The 25,571-nt window shown below is 36.8% G+C and overlaps 1 long non-coding RNA gene across 2 annotated transcripts in view; it reads left to right on the top strand.

Annotated features, from left to right (window-relative positions):
* The first annotated feature begins 258 nt into the window (after nt 1-258).
* LOC309646696 overlaps nt 259-25,571 on the top strand; it is a 102,667-nt gene continuing 77,354 nt past the window's right edge. For both annotated transcript variants that reach the window (XR_014255535.1, XR_014255536.1), the window contains exon 1: nt 259-24,646. This is a non-coding gene — a long non-coding RNA (uncharacterized lncRNA). The remainder of the gene's footprint in view (nt 24,647-25,571) is intronic.

Raw genomic sequence — 25,571 nt, forward strand, 5'->3', positions numbered from 1 at the left:
GGACGGTGACTGAAGATCTATCACTTTCATAATTTTTTTTTTTTTTTTTGGCCACGCCACATGGCATATGGGATCTTATTTCCCAGAGCAAGGATTGAACCTGCACCCCCTGCATTGGAAGGTCGGAGTCTTAACCACTGGACTGCCAGGGAAGTCCCACTTTCATAACTTTTATTTGACCTCTTCTTCCTTGATGACGCCCTCATTCTAATTTTCTATTCCAGGCCAATCAAAGAACAGGGTTCTTTGTGATATTCACCAATGCCTTTGTCACTTTGGTGCTATCAAAAGCAGAAACAGTAGAAGCAGAATAAAGGAAATCAAAGAAATAAAAAATCAAAAACTATCAGTATTAGTGCAGTGTGTTTGATATGGTATTGTGATATATGCAGATGTAACATCACCAATTTCTGCTTTAACCAGAAGATGAAGAAGAGAGTTAGCATGTACTGCACACCAACCACATGCATGGCACCCTGTTCCATGCTGGAGATAAAGTAATGAAAAAGTCAAGTAAAACCAAGGGTGTCCCATACTGCTCCCTAACAGAAAAACTGGATTCACTGAGAATGTCTAAGAAATCTTCGACTATTCCCATTAAACCTATATGACACCTACAAATTCTTCCAAAATTGGAAACTACATCTAATATTAAGGAATTAAACATTTCATATCTCATGGCCTACATTTTGACTATTTTGTTTCTTTTCAAGAAATTATGCAAGGTAGGCAATTAGTTTACAGGGCAAATCTAGGCAGGTTTCTATTTTTTATGTTAGCTTAGCAAGCAACAGGGCTATGTTGTTACGTTGAGAGTACAGTTATAAGCCTAAAATAACCACTTAGTGTTCCATTTGGTTTACAGAATTAGATTTGGTTAAAATTAAACTTTACTAAAACAACTGCAAATAGAAAAAAAATTATTAGGCATTTTGAAAACATTTTAATGTAAGGTATTGATGCATTGGGTGAAGGAGAAAGCCATGTGTTGGTTTGAGATTCCAAAGACTTGCAAGAGCTTCATGATATTTTTCTACAATGACTAGAAGAAATCAAAACTGCCATAAGTTTTGTCTATTAAATTTGCTGTCATTTATACAGCAGCAATCCTTGGTAAAACCATTTAAAATATTCTATTGCTAGTAACCAGATAATGCTAGTGATCAAATACATTAGTCTCTAAGCTTTCCATTTGTTGGATCTACATTTAAATTCTCTGTATTTTATTCCTAAGGTCTTGAACAGTAATTGGGACATAGGAGTTGCATAATATTTTAAAAATATTTTTAATGAATAAGTATGTAAAAGAATATTGTCTTTATTATTTTTTTAAGAAATGTAGAGATTTATAAATACTGAAAATTATAAATTTAGAAAATTATAAATTTCAATATTTATAAATACTTATCCAGGTTTTTTACTGCCTGAATGCCACCTGTAAACAGGGGTATGGATGGAGTTATTACAGAGTCAAGAAGGAGAGATCCTGTATCAGACTGAGGCAGGAGAGGTTCTGCCTAGGGAGTCATGGGTAAAAACACAGAGCTGAGAAAGAAAGTAGAAAGCCCTAAGAAGATTGCCGAATTTAGAAGGAAGAGAGCCATGCAAAAATGGAGAAGTGAAATGACATCAGGAAAGAAATAACCTATGAGGCCTGTGAAGTAATGGGTTAGGGAAAATTAATTGAGCAGTGGGCAAGATATAAATCTATGCATATTGACCATGCAGTGTGCTATTCCTTTTACATGGAAGCGTCTGCATTTTCCAAGGAATGAAAGAACTCCCAGTCACACAGAATCACACCAGACACCACCAGTAACTCTGTTTAGTGATTTCTTTGATGGAAGAGAATTTCTGAGGGCCAGATACCACACTCTCCCTGCCTGCGGAACTAAGGAAAATAAGGATATCATTTCTCCAACGAAATTACCTTTCCCTAACTTCAGTGGGTCTATGGAAACTACTGCTGGAAGACTTATCAGTATTAGAGATAGCAGCATATTTATTTAAGCCCAGAATGTCTTATACCATCTTAGACCTGCCAACCTAGTTCTCTCCTCTATTCAGAGGACGGAATACATTTAATACTGCTTTTATTTAAACTTACTCCTATTCTTTTCCCCACTTCCCAAGTCGATAACACCTCAACTTGAAAAACATATGTCATACTTCCTTCACAAAAAGACATCTGGTATATGAATGAATGAATGAATGAATGAATGAATCAATCAATCAATCCATGCACACATGCATGAATGAATGAATGAATGAGTTCTTTTCAAAGTTAGGGCAAGAGGCGAAAAGGTGACGTTATTTCAACATCTATACCCTTTGCCTGTACATATAAAGATGCATTGTAATTTCAAGAGTGATTATAATGACATAAGTAAGAGAAAATAAAGTAGAAAAAAAGGCAAGCTTTATGATGATTTTTTGTTAGAGCAAGCTGTGAAGACAGAGTGCTTAGATTGGACTACTTGCTCTGCCACTGACAAGTTATGTGAACTTATTAAATAGGGATAACAAGAGTACTACACCTTATAAGGTCTGGGAGAGGATTAAATATTTTAAAGCAGTATCTGGCATATTGTGAGAGATAGACTATAAGACTTAGCCTCTGTTTTCTAGCAGAAAAGAAGATATCTGGACAGAGAAGGCATATAAAACTCAGTCACAGAGAAATTAGATCTCTGTTCAAAGGTACTCAGATGAAGATGAAGCCCAGTGCTGTTCACTGCTTGGGCTTCAACTGTCTCTTTATTAGCCCTTTAGTTTATTTTGAAGCTTTCAGGTTTGACAATGACCATATCCTCTTTCACATGTCACATGTTCCAGCTACCTACGGGTCTGCCATGCTATTCAATCGTGACTTGATCTCATTCAAAATCATCAACTCTTCTTATTTTCAGTGGGTTTTAGGCACAATATGCACAGGAAGACTGGTTAGGTCTGACTTCAGCAAAATGACTCGGCTGGAGTTCATACCAGATAGCCAGGAAGAAGCAACTGTTCTCGTATAGTGCCACGATTTTAACAAACGTAAACCACTGAGTTGGGCTTAAAAATGATTTGCTTTGAAAAAGCTGTGTTTACAGTACCCTTACCTCTAAGAACTAGACCTCTGCATTCCAGAGCTGTGCCAGAAACTCACCTTTCCTCTCTAGGATCTGACTTGAGGCTGGAGGTGCAGGGGGATTTCTGGCAGAGGGCAGAATACCCATGTCAATCTTGTCTTTCTCTCTAAACCAAGTTTCTCAGTCTACCAAAACATCAGGAAATGTGCTCATTTCAAGGTCTGGATCATTTCAGCTCTGAATTAAAGGATTGGCCTTCCTCTTGTGGATTTCAAAATACACACACACACACACACACACACACACACACACACAACACTATTACAAATTTTTGGTTACGACTTTCAAATGACACTTCCCTCTCTTTCTGTCTCCTGTATCTCTCTCCTGTCCCCCCTCCAACACACACACTCACTTCTTGGCCTTTTATTTGTTTACAAGCCTTGCATTTCAAGCCACTCAATAACTCAGGTCTTTTTCACTTGAAAAGGGACTTTTCCATTCAGGAAGGAGATTCGTAGGAGCAAAAAGGCTTAGCTGAACCCGTACTAAATAGCTTCATGTCCCGACGATTCAAGGAACTGGCACTTGGGCAATCCCTTGCATTATTCTCTGAATGCCATGACCTATATGTCAAAGTGAGAGGATGCTTGGGGATGTTTCTTGTCTTTGCAAAGCAATGCTCCAGGGACAAAGAAGCTCTTTGACTGGGCAGTCATGACGGCCACGAGGTGGGAGCCATAAACCAGGCAAGCCTGGGCAGTGTGCATGCTGACATTTTTCATTCCTAATATCCCACAAGTATTTCAGCATCAACAGAGCCTCTGTGCAGATGAAAAGGAACTTTTTTGTTCCTTGATTTTGTTATATTACGTTTGAAAATTCCTACCAGCCTCCCAATTACCCATTTGAAGATAGACTGGCAAAACCATTTTTTCACCACCTTCGTATCCTTCATTTTACAAGCAAGAAGAAATACTAATATTGCTGTTGTCTCCTCTAGGTAAATGAAATCCACACTTCTTCCTTCCCCAGACTACCTTACCTTTTTGCCTCTGGAGCTTAGAAATCCCAGCAGCTGTTGTTCAGTCTAGTCTGCCCACAGCCCAATCCTCGGGGACATGCAAGTAAGCAGATTAGCTCCCAGACATTTAAATTAAAAAAATAAAATAAAATTAAAAGCATGGCCAACTTTTGTAAACATAAATGACCTATTCTAAGAAAAGAACAGACATCTTACACAAAGATAGACTGAGATGTGTGGGGGGCAAAACAGCTCAAGTCAGCAGGGGATGTATGCATGTACTGTCGATGACTTCGAGAAGCGGCTGTGATGCATTTCTTTCTTTCGTCCTTTCTTTGTTTTTTTTGAATGGGGAAGGAGCACAGGAATATTTTATACTGTTGATAAGCTAAGTACTTGTCTTTGTTACTCATTTGGCTTGTTTTTTTCCATTTAGAGATATAATAGTTTGAAGACTTTTGTCCCCTTTGCTTCCCCCAACCCCCAGAGCACTCAAACTATCCTTTTGGTGGAAAACTCCATTCAGAGCCTCCCTCCCTCTTTCCCTTCCTCCCTCCTTCCCTTCTACTCTTCCTTCTTCTACTCTTCAAACATTTTTAAAATGTGTGCTATGTGACAGGCACTGGGCTCAGTTCAAAGGAACAAAACCATCAAAAGTAATGACACAGTCTTGTCCCTAGTTTACAGGCTGATTGGGAAGGGATATAAAATAGATAATTAAGTACATAAATACACCAGTGTAACTGCTATGAAAGCAAGGTCTAGGGAGCTCTAGGAGCTGAAGACTTAATCTCATCGTAAGTGTCTGAGAAGTTTCCCTGAGGAATAGCATTTAAGCTGATACATGAAGAGCAAGAAAATACGGTGAAGTATCACAGAATTCACGACAGAAGTCTGTTTAGGTTGCTGTAAGAATGCAAAGGAAGGTGAATAAATTCTACAGGGGAGAAGAAGAGAGGTATGGAACTTTCTAGAGGAGGTTATATTTGAGATTGAAATATTGAAACATTAAAAGTACCTGAAATAAAAGCAAATTTAATCTCATCCAAAAAAATATTGATTTCCATTCAACAGATGCACTCTCCTTTACTATACTTAATTTTGTCTTACCTGTGCTGTCTATCCTATAGATTTTTCTTGGTTTATACCAGTTAGTACCTCTTCCTTCAGTCTGTGAACTTACAGTAAAAGGAGGAAATTACAACCAAAGTCAGCTCCTTTTTTTGTCCACTTACAATAAGCCACAGTAATCCTGACTATGTTTTTAAAAATATCAGAAGGAAATAGTGGTAACAACAGTTGTAGGTGAGAATAGAATTATAGGTGAAGTTTCCCTAAAACTAACTAAAAAGTTTGTTCCTATATTTTTCAAATATATATTCTTTGTTTTTAACTAAAAGTTTATATATTTTCATCTTAAAAATTTTCAGTGTTTATGAACAGTGTCATTATCAAGGCTTTTACCATATTATTCTTGGGTAGATTCATGTCATTTGAAATTCACACTTCTTTAAAGCAAAGGTGTTAGATATAGATTTCCAAATGTTGAGGCTTCCTTTACCTACCTCTTCTCTGAATTCTGTCCTGTTCTGCTTAATCAAATCTCCAATCCAGCCTAAAATTCCCACTCCCAAGGCATCTTGAGCTCCTCCTCTGGAGTAATAGTATCAATTGAATGATAGTGTGATCTAAGTGATAATGTTTTACAGATGGCTTTTCCTCCAGACTATGGTCTATATATTATTGCACAGGGCTTCATTTTTGCCTTTACTCATGTGATTTATATCTATCATTAAAAATTTTTTTTAAGTTAGAGTTTTTATTTAAAATTGTAAAATTGAGAGTATTTTGACTTTAAATTTATACTATAAAGATAATATATTACATTTTTAATTGTAAAAGGGATCAACAAAGCAGTTTTCCAATCTAACAACCTTAATATACTTTATTCCAAAAGCTAAATTAAATCAGTTATTTATCTCATTTGTGATATGGAATAGCAGTACTCAGCATTTTCTCAGTACTTGTTGAGCACTGACTACTTCTAAGGGTTTGTGCTAAGTGTCGTTCCATTGGCTATGCACACCAGTACAATGTTGCATGCAAATAGTGTTAACAATTCTCTGGCTCACAGGCTCAGTGAGAAATCATTAAATTTTGCTATAAAATGTAATGTTTTCTGTTTTTTTCCTGACTAGCATTTAACAGACTAAGAATGTTGTCTTCTATCCTGAGTTTCTAAGAGCTTTTATCATAAGTGGGTTACAATTTTTGTCTTTTTTTTGCATTCACCGAGATGGTGGTATTTTTCTCCTTTATTCTGTAATATAATAAACTACCTTGATTTATTTTCAAATGTTAAACCACTATTGCCTTTATGCAATGAGCCAAATTACTATCCATTTTGCATATCACTGGATTTGATTTTCTAATATTTTGTTTAGTGTTTTTGCACCTATGTTCATGAGAGTGAGAGTGAGATTGGCCTGCAATTTTCATCTCTTGTAATGCTCTTTTAAGATTCACTGGGAAATGTTTCTCCTTTTTATTTTTCTTTATGATATTATTATTATTTTTTTAACATCTTTATTGGAGTATAATTGCTTTACAATGTTGTGTTAGTTTCTGCTGTATAACAAAGTGAGCCAGCTATACGTATACATATATCCCCATATCCCCTCCCTCTTGCACCTCCCTCCCATCCTCCCTATCCCGCCCCTCTAGGTGGTCATAAAGCACCGAGCTGATCTCCCTGTGCTATGCAGCTGCTTCCCACTAGCTATCTATTTTACATTTGGTAGTGTAGATATGTCCATGCTGCTCTCTCACTTTGTCCCAGCTTACCCTCCCCCCTTCCCGTGTCCTCAAGTCCATTCTCTACATCTGCGTCTTTATTCCTGTCCTGCCCCTAGGTTCTTCAGAACTTTTTTTTTTTTTTTTAGATTCCATATATATGTTTTAGCATACAGTATTTGTTTTTCTCTTCCTGACTTAATTCAGTCTGTATGACAGATTCTAGGTCCGTCCACCTCACTACAAATAACTCAATTTCGGTTTATTTTATGGCTGAGTAATATTCCATTGTATATATGTGCCACATCTTCTTTATCCATTCACCTGTTGATGGACACTTAGGTTGCTTCCATGTCCTGGCAATTGTAAATAGATCTGCAATGAACATTGTGGTACATGACTCTTTTTGAATTATGGTTTTCTCATGGTATATGCCCAGTAGTGGGATTGTTGGGTAGTATGGTAGTTCTATTTTTAGTTTTTTAAGGAACCTCCATACTGTTCTCCATAGTGGCTGTATCAATTGACATTCCCACCAACAATGCAAGAGGGTTCCCTTTTCTCCACACCCTCTCCAGCATTTATTGTTTGTAGCTTTTTTGATGATGGCCATTCTGAGCAGTGTGAGGTAATACCTCATTGTAGTTTCGATTTGCATTTCTCTAGTGATTAGTGATGTTGAGCATCCTTTCATATGTTTGTTGGCAATCTGTGTATCTTCTTTGGAGAAATGTCTGTTTAGGTCTTCTGCCCATTTTTGGATTGGGTTGTTTGTTTTTTTGATATTGAGCTGTGTGAGCTGCTTGTATATTTTGGAGATTAATCCTTTGTCAGTTGCTTTGTTTGCAAATATTTTCTCCCATTCTGAGGGTTGTCTTTTCATCTTGTTTAAGGTTTCCTTTGCTGTGCAGAAGCTTTTAAGTTTCATTAGGTCCCATTTGTTTATTTTTATTTTTATTTCCATTTCTCTAGGAGGTGGGTCAAAAGAATCTTGCTGTGATTTATGCCATAGAGTGTCCTGTCTATGTTTTCCTCTAAGAGTTTTACAGTCTGGCCTTACATTTAGGTCTTTAATCCACTTTGAGTTTATTTTACTATACGATGCTAAGGAGTGTTCTAATTTCATTCTTTTACATGTAGCTGTCCACTTTTCCCAGCACCACTTATTGAAGAGGCTGTCTTTTCTCCATTGTGTATTCTTGCCTCCTTTATCAAAGATAAGGTGACCATATGTGCGTGGGTTTATCTCTGGGCTTTTTATCCTGTTCCACTGATCTATATTTCTGTTTTTGTGCTAGTACCATACTGTTCTGATTACTGTAGCTTTGTAGTATAGTCTGAAGTCAGGGAGACTGATTCCTCCAGCTCCGTTTTTCTTTCTCAAGATTGCTCTGCTATTCAGGGTCTTTTGTGTTTGCATACAAATTGTGAAATTTTTTGTTCTAGTTCTGTGAAAAATGCCATTGGTAGTTTGATAGGGATTGCATTGAATCTGTAGATTTCTTTTGGTAGTATAGTCATTTTCACAATATTGATTCTTCCAATTCAAGAAAGTAAGTTTCCTCTATGCCTACTTTCTGGAGACTTTTTATCATAAATGGGTGTTGAATTTTATTGAAAGCTTTTTCTGCATCTATTGAGATGACCATATGGTTTTTCTCCTTCAATTTGTTAATATGGTGTATCACATTGATTGATTTGCCTATGTTGAAGAATCCTTGCATTCCTGGGGTAAACCGCACTTGATCATGGTGTATGATCCTTTTAATGTGCTGTTGGATTCTGTTTGCTAGTATTTTGTTGAGGATTTTTGCATCTATGTTCATCAGTGATATTGGCCGGTAGTTTTCTTTCTTTGTGACATCTTTGTCTGGTTTTGGTATTAGGGTGATGGTGGCCTTGTAGAATGAGTTTGGGAGTGTGCCTCCCTCTGCTATATTTTGGAAGAGTTTGAGAAGGGTAGGTGTTAGCTCTTCTCTAAATGTTTGATAGAATTCCCCTGTGAAGCCATCTGGTCCTCGGTTTTTGTTTGTTGGAAGATTTTTAATCACAGTTTCAATTACAGCGCTTGTGATTGGTCTGTTTATATTTTCTATTTCTTCCTGGTTCAGTCTCAGAAGGTTGTGCTTTTCTAAGAAATTTGTCCATTTCTTCCAGGTTTTCCATTTTATTGGTATATAGTTGCTTTTAGTAATTTCTCATGATCCTTTGTATTTCTGCAGTGTCAGTTGTTACTTCTCCCTTTTCATTTCTAATTCTATTGATTTGAGTCTTTTCCCTTTTTTTCTTGATAAGTCTGACTAATAGTTCATCAATTTTGTTTATCTTCTCAAAGAACCAGCTTTTAGCTTTATTGATCTTTGCTATTGTTTCCTTCATTTCTTTTTCATTTATTCCTGATCTGATCTTTATGATTTCTTTCCTTCTGCTAACGTTGGGGTTTTTGTTCTTCTTTCTCTAATTGCTTTAGGTGTAAGGTTAGGTTGTTTATTTGAGATGTTTCTTGTTTCTTGAAGTAGGATTGTATTGCTAAAAACTTCCCTCTTAGAACTGCTTTTGCTGCATCCCATAGGTTTTGGGTCGTCATGTTTTCATTGTCATTTGTTTCTAGGTATTTTTTGATTTCCTCTTTGATTTCTTCAGTGATCGCTTGGTTATTTAGTAGTGTACTGTTTAGCCTCCATGTGTTCGTGTTTTTTACAGATTGTTCTCCTGTAATTGATATCTAGTCTCATAACATTGTGGTCAGAAAAGATACTTGATACGATTTCAATTTTCTTAAAATTACCAACGCTTGATTTGTGACCCAAGATATGGTCTATCCTGGAGAATGTTCCATGAGCACTTGAGAAGAAAGTGTACTCTGTTGTTTTTGGATGGAATGTCCTATAAATAGCAATTAAGTCCATCTTGTTTAATGTATCATTTAAAGCTTGTGTTTTCTTATTTATTTTCATTTCAGATGATCTGTCCATTGGTGAAAGTGGGATGTTAAAGTCCCCTCCTATGATTGTGTTACTGTCCATTTCCCCTTTTATGGCTGTTAACATTTGCCTTATGTATTGAGGTGCTCCTATGTTGGGTGCGTAAATATTTACAATTGTGTCGTCTTCTTCTTGGATTGATCCCTTGATCATTATGTAGTGTCCTTCTTTGTCTCTTGTAATAGTCTTTATTTTAAAGTCTATTTTGTCTGATATGAGAATGGCTATTCCAGCCTTCTTTTGTTTTCCATTTGCATAGAATATCTTTTTCCATCCCCTCACTTTCAGTCTGTATGTGTCCCTAGGTCTGAAGGGTGTCTCTTGTAGACAGCATATGTATGGGTCTTGTTTTTGTATCCATTCAGCCAGTCTGTCTTTTGGTCAGAGCATTTAATCCATTTACATTTAAGGTAGTTATCGATATGTATCTTCCTATTACCATTTTCTTAATTGTTCTCGGTTTGTTATTGTAAGTCTTTTCCTTCTCTTGTGTTTCCTGTGTAGAGAAGTTTCTTTACCATTTGTTGTAAAGCTGGTTTGGTGGTGTTGAATTCTCTTAGCTTTTGCTTGTCTGCAAAGGTTTTAATTTCTCTGTTGAATCTGAATGAGATCTTTGCTTGGTAGGGTAATCTTGGTTGTAGGTTTTTCCCTTTCATCACTTTAACTATGTCCTGCCACTCCCTTCTGGCTTGCAGAGTTTCTGCTGAAAGATCAGCTGTTAACCTTATGGGGATTCCTTGTATGTTATTTGTTGTTTTTCCCTTGCTGCTTTTAATATTTTTTCTTTGTATTTAACTTCTGAAAGTTTGATTAATATGTGTCTTGGTGTGTTTCTCTTTGGATTCACTCTGTATGGGACTCTCTGAACCTCCTGGACTTGATTGACTATTTCCTTTCCCATATTAGGGAAGTTTTTAACTATAATCTCTTCAAACATTTTCTCATTCCCTTTCTTTTTCTCTTCTTCTTCTGGGACCCCTCAATATCCTGTAGCACTGGAGCAGCAGAAGGAATCATGGAACCATGAAACAAACCCCACATTCACTATCTGCCATGGCCCAGTTAGCTACGGAGAGCTGCTGCCATGAAATAATGGCTTACTTCTCTTTTGCCATCCAGATCTTACATGCATGCCTCCCATTTGGCTAACCAAACAGGACACTGCTGGCCAAGGAATTGGTAAATAGTGTTTCCTACAGTCATACCTGGGAGGAATAAGAAAAATCTTAAGAGAGTGGTGATATTTCTGTTACAATCAGTAGCTGGCATAATGGCAGAGTTTGAAATTAATATTTCACCCATTTTTTCTTAATGTACTTTACTAATGCACTTGAATATGGACAATAAGACTAAATAGCCTTATTATATTGTTAACTATTTAATAAAAATTATTTTTTCCTTCTTCTATTTAGCCTTTTGTTTGTTTGTTTGTTTATTTAATATTTAAAAATTTTTTTGGCTGTGCCTTGCGACTTGCAGGATCACAGACCAGGGATCGGACCCGTGCTCCCTGCAGTGGAAGCATGGACTCCTAACCACTGGAGCACCAGGGGATTCCCTTTATTTAGCCTTTTAAGATTGTGGTTTCAGTGTTCTTTCACCAAGAGATCAAGTAGATGGTGACATTATCATTTTTGTACATAAGCATGTGTGAGTGTGTGTACAGACTATTTGATAATTATCCTGAGAATTAAGAAGTTGCAAAATGCTGCCTGACTTTTTCTGTAATGTCAATAATTACTGAAAGGTAGTACCTGGAAGTTTATATGGCTAGACAAAGAAACCTGGGAATTTTGACACTATGAAAAATAACTATGAAATAATTTCATTTATATAGTACAAACACATCTTGACATATAACCTATGTCATAACAAATAATGTGGACAGATAAATAAGAGATTACTAAATTTCAGGGGTAAAAAGTATGGAAAAAGTTGTGAATCTTCTCTCAGTGAGAAAATGCCTATAGCTATGTACAGGTAAAAATTTGCTTATGATCTAGGGGTCATGAATTTTCTAAAATCTATCCAGTCATGAACTTCTTTAACCCAGGTTAATAAACCCTGCTAACTGATAATGAAAACCAATGACCAAAATAAACTGCAAATAAAATACTTTAACACTTTTTTTCTAAATATTTCAGATAAAAATGTGTTGCTTGACCTTTTGGAATAAATATCTCAATTCTCCATATTTTATTTATGTATAAAATCTGTCTTTAGGGACTTCCGTGGTGGTTCAGTTGGTTAAGACTCCATGCTTCCACTGCAGGGGGCACGGATTTGATCCCTGGTCGGGAAACTAATATCCCACATGTGGCGTGGCCAAAAATAAATAAATAAATAAATTAATTAAAGTTTAAAAAAAAACTGTCTCTATAAGACAATTTCTCCAACTACAGCCAGTATGCATGATGGTAGTAACTATTTGGGAGCACTCACTGTGTCTTTTTACTTTCATTCTCTTGTTTAATTCCCATGGTGATCCTAATATTTCTCTCTTTATATAGATGAAGATAGTGAATTTTAGGTAGGTTATGTAAATCAAGTTCACACACCTCATCATTGCTGGAATGAAGCTCTGTTTCTGAGCAATCTCAATCCAGAATCCATGGTCTTAACAATTAGGTGGGATTACCTCCCAGTGAAAGACAGTTACATGAATAAAACTAAGCTTTAGTAGAAAGAACACAGTATTTGGTGTCAGATAAACCTTGTTTTGATTCCAAATTGTGTGTACCTTGAGCTCCAAATATTTTATTTTATTTTATTGTATTTTGGCAAGAACAGTTCACATGACGTCTACAATCTTGACAAAATTCTAAGTGTACAATAGAGTATTGTTGGCTATAGGAAAAATGTTGTATAGTAGATCTCTAGAATTTATTCTTCTTGCTTACCTGAAACTTTATGCTCATTGGTTACTAATCAATGAGCTCAGAGTCTTTTAACCTCTCTGAGCTTCAGACATGGGAAATTATTTAGAAAATTATAGAACTCAGCGTATCCAGAGTCAATTTTAAAACTCAGGATTTAAACAAGCCCCTCTCTCTCAACGCCTTGTCCAAACATGCTAAAGGGAGGTGACACTTGAGGTGAAAGAAAATACTGACAATTTGTTTATGTGGTTTAAAACCACATACATTATAATATCACAATTTCCCAAACTTGTTCCACAAACCATGAGAGTTTCTTGAAATATATTAATATTTCAAGAGGCCAAATAAATATAGGAACTTTTGTGTGCTTAACTCTTTTTGAATGGAGCACAGTGCATGTTGAAATATTAAACTGATCTCTGAGAAGTCCCACGATAAACTGACTTAACGTATTTACTCAGGCTTTTTTTTTTTAACTTATTTTATCAGGGATCCAAGCTTAATTTTATATTTTTATGAAGAACACTAGTTAACATCTTACCTGTTACTCATGTTCTGCAGAAGATATTTTGGTCAGTGATGCTTTACATACCTCATTTGGGCTGTGTGTCTGTTTCAGAATAACTAAAATGGCAGTTACCTCATTTTTAAAGTAGAAGAATACAGCAATCTGCTTCGCAGATATTTTAAGGGCTAACGAGGAAAATTCATTATGAACAGTGGGTCCTCAGAAAAGACATACCCCATTATTGCTGCTTCTGTGTGAGTTATAAGCAGTGCTTGGCTGGCTCAAGGAAAAGAATAAGGCTGAGCTTGTGTTTGTATCCACAGATATATTTTGGTCACAGATTCTAAAAACCCATCCGATACTGAATCACAAAAAGTTGATTTTGTTTGGTTTCTGTGTAAGTCTCCTGAGTCACCATGATATTTTCTAGGAAATAATAAGAATTATACTCTTGGAGAGAGCTTTAGCACCTTGTAAATATTTTTTTAATGAGATTATATTTTAATGCTAAATGTTGTTAGCACAAATATTTTATATTTTACAATTCTTGTTCTATTATTATGACTTAGCTGTGATTTCCTATGAAAAAATAACTTAAATATAGTTTTAAGGTATTTTATAATATTATTTTTCTAGGCAATTCTTAAATTTCTTTCAGAAATAGGCATTTTTCAAGGCTGATATCCCTTTAACTATTTTACCTTTCTTGCCAATAAATATACCGCTAAGCTAATTGATTAATTTGTGTAATCATTCATGAAATATCCATTGAATGCCTCATGTGTTCTAGACACTGGAACAAGCGTTGAAAATAAGGAGCAAAATCACACTGTTTCTGCCCTTACAAAGTCTACAACCTAATTGGGAGATAGATATTACTAAAAATAGCAGACATAAATATAAAATGACAACATTAATCAGAATAGGTACAGAGTGCTATGTAAACTTATAACTGGGTAATTTGATTTATTCAGTGTGATCTACAAGATTTCCAAGAGAAGGTAATAACTAAGTTATTATCCAAATATCATATCCAAATTATCCAGAGCTATGTTGGCCATCTTAAGAATTGTGTTCTTTATCCCCCATGTAATGGGAAACCATTGAAATATTTTAAGCATCATCAGATTTACATTTTGAAAAGAGAACTCCAGTTGCATTGTGGACAGTAGACTAGAAAGGCACATGAGTGGATGTCAGTGAAGTGCTGATGAGAGCAAAGTCGAGAGAAATTTAAAAAGACTAAATAAATACAGAAATAGACCATAATTGTGGATTAAGTTACTAAATACTTTTAAGATGTTTTTTTTTTTTCTCAAATTGATCTTCTCGGATTCAATTCAGTACCAATCAATCCCACAAAATTTTTGTAGAAATTGACAAGTTAATCACAAAACTTATATGGAAAAGATAGGTTCTAGAATGACAAAAGAAAAAAAAAAAAGTAAGGAAAGAAAGAACAAAATTGGAGCTCTTACATTTCTTAATTTTTAAAAACTCACATAAAGCTACACTTATCAAGACTATGTGGAATTTTAGCTTAATGGAACCAAGCAGAGTTTAGAAATAGACCTGAACATATATTGTTAATTGATCTTTATGAAAGATTGAGGGTATATCTATATGGAACAATAAGCTATCTCAACTATGCAAAATATATAAAAATTAACTTGAAATAGATCCTAGACCTAAATGTGAAAACCAAAACTATAAAATTTCTAACAAAAAAGGGAGAAAATATTTGCAAAATTGGGGTAGGGAAATATTCCTTAGATAGGACACAGAAGGCACACAAGCCAAGAAAATGATAAATTCGACTTCCCCCAAATTAAAAACTTCTGTTTATAAAAAGAACTCTTAACAAAGTGAGAAGACATACTATTAACTTGCAAAAACTGCAAATGTAAGATAAATGTCTAAAAAAGGATTGTATTCAGAATATGTAAAGAACTCCTACAATCTTTAGTAAAAGGAATCATACCTCAATAAAAAACAAACTGGGCAAAGACTGAAAGAAGGACTTCTCAAAAGAGGATATACGGATGACCCATGAGTACACAAAAGTGTACGAAACATTATCAATCATCCAATTTGTCGACTGGCATATTGTAAGTATTTTAAAACGACAGTTGCTTCCACCCTGAATAGTATTTCCTTGCTTCTGCATTGATGTTCTAGAGTATCTGTGCAAGAATCTATGCATTTGTTTTAATTGAGAAAAATTTGTCCTTTTTCTTACCTAAGCAAGTCAGCTACTCAAATTCTCCACAGACTCAAAACAGTGTCCGTTTTTGAAATATATAGTGGACAATGCCAAACTTCCACTATCTTTTTTTGAGGATATAAGGCAGAGAGGTGAAAAAGCCTTTTCCTGAGACCTGAATGCTATTAGTCATGAAGGTAGGTGTTTCAGTTTAAAGTGAAGTGACAAATGCACCCATGTATTTGTGTATGTGTTTTTGTAAAATATGTGTGTGTGTGTGTGTGTGTGTGTGTGTGTGTTGTGATATGCAGGACCTTTAAAGCACAGAGCACGGACCTAAATGATGACACTCAGACCACAGCACCTTCCTTGACTTACAATATAACTGTAACGTCCTCTCTCTCTACTAGTCACTTTCTATTATATCACCCTCTTTATCTTCTGTATAGGACCTCTCATAATCTGAAATTACCTTACAGTTTCCCCTGTTTATAATCTGACTCCTTTCTAAAAAATATCCTGTGACAGAAGGAATTTTTTCTGCGTTGCTGACTATGGTAACTTTGATGATAAAACGGAGCTTAGCACATAGTAAGCTCTCAATATTTTTTTACTGAATGAAGAAATAAGCTATATGTTTAACTCTGATTTACTGAGCATTAGACAGAACTACTCCCGTAAAATAAATCATTCTTTCCTCGTGAATATGCTCTTCCCTTTTCCCAGTTTTGAAACGCCATTTCCCATAAATATGGCCTTTCATTCTGAAATGGATATCAGAGTGAACTATAAAACAAACCATTGTTCCTAAAAGTAAGGGGATATGAAATTGTCAGAATATGCTATGGAGGTCATTCGTGCAACATTTTTCTTCCTATTATGTCACAAAATTTCACTCATTAAAAATAATTGAAACTGTTCTTTATAAGTTCAAATGAGTAAAATGTAAAAGTTGTTAACTTTTTCCTTTATTTTTCAAAAATAAAACTCTTGGTCTTCAAAAGTGAAATATTGATTTTGTTCCCCTAAGGCATCACACAATTCTTAGAACAATACAATAACTTTCAGTAAGTGAGACCAGAGATTCCAAACATGTGATCATTTGAACAAGAACAGGTCAAAATTTGCCTTTGAATTTGTCTATGGAGAAGGAGTTTACTAAGCATCTAATACTGTCAAGATAATTTCAAACAGGAGGTTTTGAAAAACAACTGATTTCACACACTTAATAGCGATTTGTACCACAGGATAATACAGTAACTTCCATGATCCTTATCTATTTGTAGTACAAATCGGTTCAACCAACATCTGGAAAATTTAGTCATTAGTCTCTGTTATTGCTTGTGTCTGAGAGTAATAACAAAATTGCTTAAGTAAGAAAGTCCTGTCATACAATCTAAGCCATAAATTCAACTTTGCTATTTACACACACATATACATACGAAGTGGGTTTTTTTTCTTTTGAAAAATGCCTGTTAATCTCCTTTAATAAATTTATATTACAAAAGAAAAGGTGTTATTTCCAGAAATAATGAGAGCTCAGCTTTTGAGGGATTTTCTCTTAGCTTTTTAAAGTTAATTAGAAAGGACATGATTGAAAGAAGAGCTTTAATGTTTTAAAAGTACACAGACACAATACATTCACACAAATATATACAAAAACACTCACATACCTGAAGGATTTCTTTTTACGAAACTCGCTAATAATTTTCATTAAATTTATGACCATGTTTCTCAAAAACAGATCCCATATCTGCAACCAAAGCAATTTAAAAACTGATTCATAACCTGGTGTGTAGTACCTGATTAAAATTGTAATATAAATGGACATATGCTTATGCTAAGAATTTGATCTTTCTGAAAGCTAAACATTGTTTACTAAAATATGGATTTGAAATATCAGGGGGCACTCATATTTTTGTTCTTGTTGAGGTTGTTGAAGTGATATCATAGCACGCGTTTCGATCTCCCCTAGTGTTTTTTCTTTTCTTTTCTTTTTTTAAACATCTTTATTGGAGTATAATTGCTTTACAATGGTGTGTTAGTTTCTGCTGTATAACAAAGTGAATCAGCTATACATATACATATATCCCCATATCTCCTCCCTCTTGCGTCTCCCTCCCACCCTCCCTATCCCACCCCTCTAGGTGGTCACAAAGCACCGAGCTGACCTCCCTGTGCTATGCGGCTGCTTCCCACTAGCTATCTATTTTACATTTGGTAGTGTACATACCTAGAGAAAATTCAAGTATATAAGTTATTTACAACGTTTATTTTCTTGGCCCATCATAGGCAAAGTGTAACAAAGAGGCTGAGTTTGATCGTATTTTTCTATACTTCCCTTTAGAGCTGTTCCATCAGTCATTCACTAGACATTTATTTAGAAAATTATGGGACAAGTATAATACTAAGTGCTAAAGAAACAAATTGACGTATTCCCTCATTTTAAGGAGCTCACATTATAATGGGCTTAAAAGTACATAAACAAATAATAAGTACTTGGTACAGAAATGTTTTATTAACGTGTATGTGATAGGAAATGGCTTTGCCACTTTAGTTAAATAAATCCACAAACTTCAGTCACTCTCTCCTGATATTTGCTCTTTTTGGATATATGAACTATGGTGTATTTAATATCTTCCCAGAGATTGATCCATCGTTTTCCCCTAATTATTGAAAAAGGAACATTTTATAACACCTGTGTATAAAAACCTATATCATTTGCCACAAAGAAAAGTAATCTTAAAAATAAAGTCAATTAAAACAGTGAGTTCTGGCTAAATAGTTTCACCAAACCAAGATTCTGAGTCTGCAACTGCTCTCCCTAGGTTAAAAAGGAGAGATTAGCAATGTTACAGGAAGGCTAAAGATTTCTGTCTTCTGTCACCAGACTGGGATTTCTGCCTGACTTGATAGGAAGTTAGAAAGGAATTGAAAAGGGAATAATGTTCTCACTTTGTAATTCAATATTATTTTTATTTTCAGTTTGTTCTGATTTTTGTCTCTGTTTTCTTTTTCCTGTCTTCCTGTAGGTTATTTGAACATTTTCTAAAATTCATTTTTATTTATCTGTAGTGCTTTTTAAAGTATTTATCTGTAGTGCTTTTGGGTGTATATTTCACACTCAAAATAGTGTAACTTTTTAGTGATTGTTATGGATTTCTAACCACAGTCTACTTGTGTCATCATTTTACCAGTTCTTGTGCAGTATAGCTTACCTCCCTTTACTTCCCTTTATTCTCCCCCGTTTGTAAAATAATTTTCTTAAATATTTCCTCTACATAACATTTAGAAGCGTATTAGATGGCGTTATGTTTGCTTCAACTGGCATAATTTAGAAAACACAAATTAGAGAATTCAAGAGGAAAAGCAAAGTCTGTTGTATTTACACATATTTTTGCTTACTGTGTCTTTTCTTCCTTCCAAGGTTTATTCTTTTTCTTTTCTTCTTCTTTAAATTTTATTTATTTATTTATTTATTTATTTATTTATTTATTTATTTATGGCTGTGTTGGGTCTTCGTTTCTGTGCGAGGGCTTTCTCCAGTTGCGGCAAGCGGGGGCCACTCTTCATCGTGGTGCACGGGCCTCTCACTATCGTGGCCTCTCTTCTTGCGGAGCACAGGCTCCAGACACGCAGGCTCAGTAAGTGTGGCTCACGGGCCCAGCTGCTCCGTGGCATTTGGGATCTTCCCAGACCCGGGCTCGAACCCGTGTCCCCTGCATTGGCAGGCAGATTCTCAACCACTGCGCCACCAGGGAAGCCCCCAGGGTTTATTCTTTATTTTCTTTCTGTTTAGAACATTCATTCAGTAGTACCAGCTTCTTTGGCTCCAAGTGTGGGATACATGAGGTAAGAAGAAAACCCAGGGAGCTCATCATCATGTCATTCCTTGAGTGCCAAATGCCTATTCAGGTTGTCATCTTCTCTCCACACTTCAGAATATCCTTATGTTTCTTGTCATATAATGTCCAGGGTTTGTAGTTGTACTTAGTGAGATGAATAGGAAAAGGTACATCGACTCCATCTTCCCAGAAGCAGAAGTACAATTCAAGATTCCACCCAAACTTATTTCAAGTACCACTAGTAAGTACCTTCCAGCTCTGAACATATTTGCCTAAACTCTTTAGTATTATTTATTCTCACCCATCACATCTTTTAAAGTAGTATTATCACTTGGATCTGTTTTCATTTAATTTAATTGATTTTCTAAGCCCGTAGAGTAGCATTGTGAAATGTATACTGGATTTAGAGCCAAACAACCTGTATTTGTGTTTCATTTCTACCATTTGCTACCTGGGTGGTCTTGAAGAATTAATGTAACTACCTATGAATTATAGTCTTCAGTAAAATCAATATCAATATTGGTGATACTGGTAGTATCAATATCTTCCTCTGCACGGATATTTTTGTAGTTAAAGTGTAACAACATATATGGAGACATCCTTGGACCATAATAGGTGTTTAATAAGTGTTTATGGAATCTGATGTCTTCAGAGCACACTATTTAGCTGGCACTATCCCCTTAAATAAGATTTACTTTTACTATAGTTATTAAAAGGAAAGGTAATAATGTCTAAATTGAAGTGGGGATGGGCTAGAGGGTAAAACTAAGTTACGTAATTTTTGTGGCTCGCCACATCAGAGAAAAATGGGGGTAACCCCATTTGACCAACCCTAGCAGTCATATTAAACTGATATCTTGTAAAAACACAAATGAGCTTCAAGAAGGTTCCCTGTGCCTGCTGCCTTGGGTAAGCCTATGCTGGACCAGTCAGTGTAGCGTGCGTGTAGCCGTGGACATCTAAGGTAATCACAGACCTGTTATTGCTCAATCTCGGGTGGCTGAAGGCCACTTGTCCCTCTAAGAAGTTGGAGGACGCCAACTGCTCAGCGGTTATGTAACAGTTAGCATGCTAGAGTCTTATTTGTTATTGGAATTAACTAGACAGATTGCTCCACTAAGATCAGCTGTGCAACACCACACTCTTCTTCCCTTCTTCCTTTCTGACTTGGTTGTACGATGAGATGAAACTGGGAGTTGCAGCATTTACTTTGTGATCTGGGATGGGCAAGCCTGAGAACCAAATCTACCATGCTGAGAATGGCAGAGCAAAGAGATGTTAGGAACCTGGGTCTTTCATGATTTTGTTGAATCGCTGAATTAACTGATCCTGTATATTGACCATGTTACTATGCGAGATCACAATTGCTTCAATGTTTGAGTCACTTTCGTCTGGGTCGTCTCTTATTTGGACACAGTTTGAGAACATCTCGTAAATTACTGTGCATCCATAAAAAGAATTATAGAAATGATTGAATTATTGCATATACATATTATATATCAAATGGTTTTTGAAATAACATATGGAGGTATGTTGTTTTCTCTATCTTGCCTCAAATAAAAAAAAATAAAAAGAAACTGCAGCATAACCCCATCTCCCCATTTTTCAGGCTGCAGTAATTTTGTCCCCAACGCTAAAGATTTTCATGGAAATTGATGGTGCTTAGTAAAGGAAAAGTCCATTGATGGTTCTGCCTTTATGGACTGTGTAAATACAGAGAAGAAATTCTACCACAGAGGCCAGTTGTTGATGATTAGCAAGTGGTAACATCACTCTGTGAAGAAAGGGGTGGGTTGTTTTCTGCGGGTCCCCAAGGCCTAACGCTTCTGACATCACCAACTGCTGATGCTCCTCCCTCAAACATTAGCTTTAACCTTCGGAAGGTTGATACTCCCAGTGGGTGAGCATTGACGTAGAGCCTGAATGGTGTCTGAGGTCAGTAATGCACTCTTAATCATTTTGGAATTTAACGTCAAAGATAGGAACTCAAATAAGGGATTAAAGGTAACTAAAGCATGACTTAAGTCATCTTTCCTTACACTCCCCTAATATAAGCAGAATCATTCTTATGTCAGGCTCTTTAAAAATCCATTCAGAGAAGTGCTGATCATTCTTATTTATTTATCAGACATTTATTGGGCAGAATGTGGGGTCCTTTGAACAAGACAGAGCCGATGAGACCTGGCCCCAATCATCAGGGAGGTTGCAAACAGCCCACCAGGGAATGCAGAGAATAAGAGAAAATAATACAAGAATAGAAATGACAAAGGTTTTCAGCAGTAGAGCAAATAAGAGAAGAGCACATTTCAAATCTAGGGGTGATCTGTATGGGGGAATTAAGAAAGGTGTGTGCAGGAAGTGACCTTGAGATGGTTCATGAAGGAATGACTGAGTTTAAACTTAAGGAGTCACAGGCACAGAGCATTTTAGTATCACAACACAATGAAGAACAAAGGATTCATGTTTGAACCAGCATAGGTTTGCAACCTGGCTTTGCTCTTAGTAACTAGACTTACTTTAGGAAATGAGTCACTTTGAGTCTGTTTCTTCATCTTTAAAATGGATATAATAACATTCACCTTATAGTCTTAGAAGAATTAAGTTCTATGGCCCATTATAAGCATTAATGTCTGACCTAGTTTTTTTTTTTTTAAGGAATTCCTTTATTATTATTATTATTTTATTTATTTTAAAAAATTATTTATTTATTCATTTATTTTTGTCTGTGTTGGGTCTTCGTTTCTGTGCAAGGGCTTTCTCCAGTTGCGGCAAGCGGGGACCATTCTTCATCGCGGTGAGCGGGCCTCTCACTATCGCGGCCTCTCTTGTTGCTTGTTGCGGAGCACAAGCTCCAGACGCTCAGGCTCAGTAGTTGTGGCTCACGGGCCTAGTTGCTCCGCGGCATGTGGGATCTTCCCAGACCAGGGCTCGAACCCGTGTCCCCTGCATCAGCAGGCAGATTCTCAACCACTGCGCCACCAGGGAAGCCCCACCTAGTTTTTACCTAAGAAACATTAACTGTTATTCTTATTTGCATCAAGTTTTCCAGAAAGGGTGACATTTGAGACGGATTCTTAAAGGAATTATAACAAATGGAAATGTGGGCATTATAAATGACTGAGCAACATATTTGAAGACTCAGAGAACTCAAAGCACGGGAACCAGGGAGTGGTCTTTTGGAGGAGAGTCATGGCAGAAGTGGAGATAAGAGCATAAAATGGAGGTGTGACTCTGAGTATGGGTTCTGAGAATACCACAGTTCCAATCAAGATGTCAAAATATAGTATTGGTCAGCTGCTTGTATTAGCATCCTAGAACCATAGCATAAACAATGCTAAAGGAAGAATGTGTCAAACTAAATAGTCTAACAGTAAGATACAAGAGAATCTTGTCACATACAAGAGAATCTGGTCAGTGTCACTGGAGTAACCTTCTTATGGTGACTTAATTTTCTAAAAATTTCCAATATAGAAGAGAATTCAGAGGACAAACATTTGAGTCAAACATTGAGAGAAATTTATGGGTATTATAGGTTGCATATTAGATGCTGTAATGCACATGCATGACACACATGCTGAGACCTCCTCCTGCGTCCACCACCTCTAGATCAAACCAAGTCCACATAGATGGCACCACTAAGTATCCCATCCAGGTTAGGTCTTGCTGAACTTCATGACAGACTCGCTGTCCTTCTCTACACAGCCTGTAAGACAGCTACTAGCCTTTGGTTGGAGTTGAAACCTAGTTCTGTCCCTTTTTTAGTCTCTTGCTAGTTTGTTGAACCTTGAATATACTGAGAACTGGCAAAATTAAAAATTTTGAGCTGTGAAACTGAAGACCAAGCAGAGGGATGTGGCAGAAGAGGAGGTCAGAGAGATTTGCAGCTTGACTTGATTCACCACTGCTGGCTTTGAACATAGTGATAAGGGGCCATGAGTCAAAGAATGTAGTTAGCTTCTAAAAATGGAAATGACCCTGAGCCAACAATCGGCAAGGAAATAGGGACCTCAGTCCTATAATCACATGAAACTGAATACTTCCAACAACCTGAATGTGTTTGAAAGTGGATTTATCTACAGATCTTCCCAAAAGGCAGATACCTGCTGATACCTTGCTATCAGTCTTGTGAGACTCCAAGGAAAGAACCAGCTGGCCCCTGCTATGCCCAGAATTTGACCTTCAGAAATTGAGATAAAATTTGCATTGTTTTAAGCCTCTAAGTGCATGGGAATTTGCTACAGCATCGATAGAAAACTAATATACTATTAATATACTATAAAAACTATTATACTATTAAGTGAAAATCTCTAAAAAATTTATCCCAACTACTAAGTACCATGAGAAAATACTCTACCAAGTACCTTCATACTACACCAAGCAAGAGAGCCCTCATGAGACACTCAGACAGGCAGATCGTGTAAATTACCTCCAGTCCAAAGTAAGGACCAGTGTACATGGAAGTCGGATTACTGAGCTCGTGGGGCTATGGAAACCCCTCCTGTAACTTCATGACATACGAACACATCTGCAACTTCCTGGTATAGAATTCCCAGTGTCAGTTCTGAAGAAATGGGAAACAGGAAACAGGGAAGTAGAAAACCTAATTAGTAAGACTACTCATGATGAAACCCAAAGCTAGTTTTCTGCTCTAACTGTGGATGATAAGGATACAATGCATGAAACTACAGATAAATCCTCACATTCATGAGAATTACTGTATAACAGGTGTTGCCCAGCCTGAGGATACAAGACCATGGAGGGTGGGGTGGGGTACGAAGGGCTAAGAATAATAATTCTATGGCTCATTTCCACTGGCCAGATGGCTAGGTTGCAAGAGCTGTAGCTGGCTTCCTCTTCTTGCCCCCCACCCCCTTTCAGAATGTTCTGCTCCTGCCAGATCACTGAGGGAAAAAGATCAGTAGACTTTACCTTGAGGTTGATGTCAAATGCAGTAATGTCATGCACACATTGCCTGGTCTGTGTGATGCTGTTATATCATCATCATCATCATCATCATCAATCATCACATTTATTAAGCATTTTCGACATCCCAGGCACTTTGTACATTATCTCATTCCATGCTCACCATAACACCCTATGAGGTAAGTAGTACTATTATCCCATGTTACAGATGAAGAAACTGAGGTTTAGAGAGGTTAAATAGCTTGCTCAAGGACTCAAACTGGAAAATGATAGTTGACCCCTAAAAGTCTGACTTCAGAGTTCTTATTCTTTTCTCCTTGTACAGGTGCTCCAAATCCTCTAAAGAGGCATCCAAGGGCTATTCTGAACCAAACAGAGAAAGTGGAACAACCTTGAGTTGCAGGAAGTAAAAGGTACCTTAAGCTCCTGTGCTGGTGCTAAATCACAACTTTCTAAAATGTGTTCTTGTCGGTATCAGCAGAGGCCCAGGAGCAAATGTCCAAGTTCCCAGAGCCCCAGGGAACTTCTCCAGATCTGTCTTCTATCCTCCATTCTGAACTTGGTGCTCCATCCCGATTTCTCTCATTTTCTCTGCTTAACTTCCTTCTCCTTGTCTCTTCAGAGGGAGCGTCTTGGCTTCCTCCGCAGCCTTGTCTTTGGATGCTGCTGTGGCAAGACTCTTGCCTCTTAATTCCAAAGACATGTCCCTGCTGCTGCCTCAGAAGGCCTAGCCCAGCACCTGAAACCAAGGCTTCTGTTATGTCTTACGTCCCAGGCTCGTACGTTCAGCCTGTTGAGAAGCCAGTGTGAACACCCCCCGAAGCTGCCAAACGTTCTCGCCAGCGTAGCCCGCCTCTCACTGCAGGAGTCCTGCTTCCCGACCTGAAACCCGGGGTGGTTTTAGTTTATTCCAAGTTGGATCCTACAGCAAATATTCATATTTTAAAAACAGCTCAGCTGCTTCTCCCCACTTTAAGTGTGTCTCTGGAAATGTATTCACTGAAGTTTCATCGACATCAACCGCCTGGGTTTCTCTCCCTTGTTCACACTTTTCTCACCCAGAGGAAGCATTTTATTTTCTGCAACCACGGTGCATACTCCAGTTGGAATTCCATTGCACTCAGTCTACACTACAGCACTTCCATCTTAACCCAACCTGGGACGTTAAAACAGACATTTGTTTAAAAAGTCATAAATTCATATAGTAAAAAAGCTAAAACAGGACAAAGGGTTTTTAATGAACAATGTACTTTCAACTACATTTGGCCAAAGACACCACTGTGAACTGCTGTTGCTCTGGCTGTCTAGAAATTTTTCATACAATCATAAGTACACAAG

Source organism: Balaenoptera physalus (genome assembly GCF_965194825.1).
Source record: "Balaenoptera physalus genome assembly, chromosome: 17".
Taxonomy (NCBI): Eukaryota; Metazoa; Chordata; class Mammalia; order Artiodactyla; family Balaenopteridae; genus Balaenoptera; species Balaenoptera physalus.